General features: G+C 29.6%; 1 long non-coding RNA gene across 1 annotated transcript; it reads left to right on the forward strand.

The window, feature by feature from the left end:
- Positions 1-603: 603 nt before the first annotated feature.
- Positions 604-2,833, forward strand: LOC127265029 (uncharacterized). Its single transcript, XR_007841869.1, has 3 exons — positions 604-1,166; positions 1,272-1,342; positions 2,580-2,833. It is a non-coding gene; the product is annotated as an uncharacterized LOC127265029 (long non-coding RNA).
- Positions 2,834-3,509: the final 676 nt, after the last annotated feature.

Below are 3,509 nucleotides of genomic sequence, written 5' to 3' on the forward strand. Positions count from 1 at the left end.
CCAAAATTGATAAGATTTTTATATTGGGACCAAAATTGGTAAGATTTTTATATTGAGACCAAAATTGATGAATTTTGGTTATATTGGGACCAAAAATGATTTTTTTTCCTTAAAATAATTGTTTAATTAAGATTAAGAAAATTATAAATTGTGAAATTTAAAATGTGATTAAAGTGTATAATTATATTTTCAAAAAAAGAAAGGACAACGTATTGAGGACGGACCGAAATAAAACAATATGAACATTTTATATCAAACGCAGAAAATATTTTTATACTCAATTGGTCAACCGTGCATCTACCCATTTTATCATTTTAATATGTCCATTAACAAATATACCCATTTTTTTTTATATATAGTAAATGTCCACTCCACTAATATATAAATACCTCATCCTTCGTATAATATTCCACAAATATCATCATATAATAAAATTAACAAATAAACACATCTAATTATAAAATTAAATTAATATCCTAAAATACCTATACACCACACGCCATTCCCCTCGTTACTCCACCCTCCACCCACCACTCAATCCTCTTATTTCCTCACCTATGAGATTCAAAGAAATTTTATTTTCCACTCATCTCATATCACCGTTGTTGGTCCTAATTGCCTACGATGTCTCTTCAACCGCAATCTCCGCCGTCGGTGGAAAGTTATTCTCCGTTGGAATCTTTTCATTTGCCCCGGAGGAAGAGTTTCGAGGGAGAGAATCCTATTTTGGTCGATTGGAAGGAATCGACTAATGGCGACGCCTTGTCGACTATGGATCATGCCGGATCTCGGTTTCCGACGTCGTTGTTGGCCTTGCCGTTGTTCGTCGTGCCCGATTCGTAGACCGAGTTCAAACAACAACTCAATGACGCCTCATCAACGGTGGATCTTGCCGGATCCAGGTTGCCGACGACCTATTTGGCGTTCGACCCATTTGTCGTGGCTGATTCGGAGCCCGAGTTTGAACCAAAACTCACTGGCGCCGGGGTCATTCCCTACTGATCTCTTTTCTATGGCTTTGTCCCGATGAGATTTACTAGAATTGAGAAGGCTCCTTCGAGCAACTTTTCCACTCGCACGGTGGTATTGTCTTTCTTAAAAAATCTACTGCCATGTTGCCCTAAAGTTACCGGAGTTCCGTGAAGAAGATGCAGTTTTCACCGAATGTACATCATTTTATTTCGTTAATTAAACTTAGGATTTGTGTCATTATTCTATAAAATTGGATCGATATGTGATTGTAATTATGTTATTTTCATATGATTGTGTAGGTTCGGTGGAACTGTTTGAAACAGATAGTTCACCAAGCCTCTCTATGGAAGCTTCGATTAAATCTGTAAAGGTATATTGGGTAAATTTTACAACACCCCTTTGTATTTTAGAAAAAATGCATATTATTTATTGCGTAAAACTTTTTAATATTAATGTAAAATTTGCATGAAACATTTTTTTCGTCCAAAACTGACATTTGATTGTAAATATGAACTCAATAATGCAAGTTTCATACAAATAAAAGAGATAAATATTTTAAATAATTTTTTTGAATAATATAAATAAAAAAACAATTGATTAATCTTTTATTTTATAGTTTTTTCAGATAAATTGTCATCCATTTTTTTAAAAAAAAAACTATAAAATAAAGATCATTTATTTATTCAAAAAATTATTTAAAATATTTTATGTCTTTTATTTTTATAAAATTTGCGTAATTTAGGTTTTTATTTGAAACCAAACATCAGTTTTTAATAAGGAGAGTGTTTTGTGCAAACTTTAAATTAAAACAAAAAGGTTTCACGCAATAAATAAAATATAAAATATTTTATACATTTTTACTAAAATATAAGAGAGTGATATATAATTTACCCAATTATATTTCATATATATTGTTGGAACTTTGATGTTTAAGTTCAACATGCTAACTATGGTTGTGATTTGCGAATGTGTGTGCGGCATTTTTGTGGCATTTATTTAGTAGAAAGTATTTTATGTGGGTTGAGATGATGATTAACGTATGTGTAAATTGACTTTACAATGATTGTGTCACTAATACAAAGCTTTGAAGACTTATACTTAATATAATGTCACCTCTTAGCATTAAGTACTTAGAGGCGGATCTATTTAATCAAAGTGGGATCAAAAGACCCCACTTCAATTATATAGACACATATATATTAACTATTTAACTTTTATTAATCAAAATATTCAAATAACAAATCTTAACTAAACATCTATTTCTTATAATTATTTCAAGGATAGTTTTAGTTTGACTTTTTTTTTTTCTGAAACAAATATAATACTAATTAACTATATAAAATATTAATTTTATCTATTCAAATTTTATTTCCCTTTATTTTTATTTTACTCTATTATTTTGTATTCAAACAGCAGCACAATACATCAGGTTGGTGAGCTATTGCAATTGTTCTTCCATCTTTTTTTTTTTTTTTTTTTTTTTTAAGTGTTGAGGTTGCAACGTCTAAAACTTAGATTGTGTAGCCCACATGTTAGAATTAACTTGTTTATTTTATTGGAAAAATAAATTTATATACAATCTCTAACTCATAATTCTATTTTTGTAGGACTATCACAAATTTTTCTATTTTCAAAAGAGGTGATTCTTAAGTCATCTGCCATCGTACCCTCTATTTTTAATTAATTTTTAAAACAAAATAAAAAGTTACCCCTCCTCTCGCACGAGTGGGATTTTGCCTCGCCCTTTCATCCGAGAGGATGACAACCTCAAAATTGCAAGGTGGATTGGAGAACCTATTTTGCAGGGTGAATTGGAGATGTCTTAAGAGGTAAAACAACTGATAATATAATTAGTTATATCGTAATATTTCATTCCTTCTACATATCATGTCATACTTTTTATTTTCGTCAATCTCACATATCATCTCACTTTTTTTTTGGAAAAAAATTATATAATTCAATTACATATTAAAATTTATAATATATATATATATATTTAATTTTAATTATATAATTAGCTATCTGATCTTAATTTATAATTATTTTTAATATATTCTAATTATTTTTACTAATATATTTTTAATTATTTACTAATCATACTCCTTATTAAATATCGTGGCTACAATAATTTGTCATGATATCCAGGATGGAGGAAGTAATAATTTACTAGATTGTGCACCCACTTAAAAATGTGCCTGGTTCCGCCATTGTCAGTGATCTTTTAGAAATGAAACACTCGATGATCATTGTTATGTGAGAGTGCAATGTTGCGTCCCAAAAAAACGATTATGTTATTTTCCTATACTTGATAATAATAGTATAACTTGAGAGTAAAAAATAAGGACATATATTTTCAAAACATGTTGGAAAAAATAATTATGTGAATGGCCCTTCTTAATAATTCCAACAAAGTCACGCCCCTTTACTCGATGATAATGCCATAATCTAAGAGTGAGTCCCTCATTTTAATTCCCCAAGATCACTGTGTTGAAGTTCTAATTACAATTGAAAACTTGCTATAATTATATACCTAGTTT

This window comes from Andrographis paniculata, unplaced genomic scaffold, assembly GCF_009805555.1.
Source record: "Andrographis paniculata isolate CXL003 unplaced genomic scaffold, ASM980555v1 Contig71END, whole genome shotgun sequence".
NCBI classification, from domain to species: Eukaryota; Viridiplantae; Streptophyta; class Magnoliopsida; order Lamiales; family Acanthaceae; genus Andrographis; species Andrographis paniculata.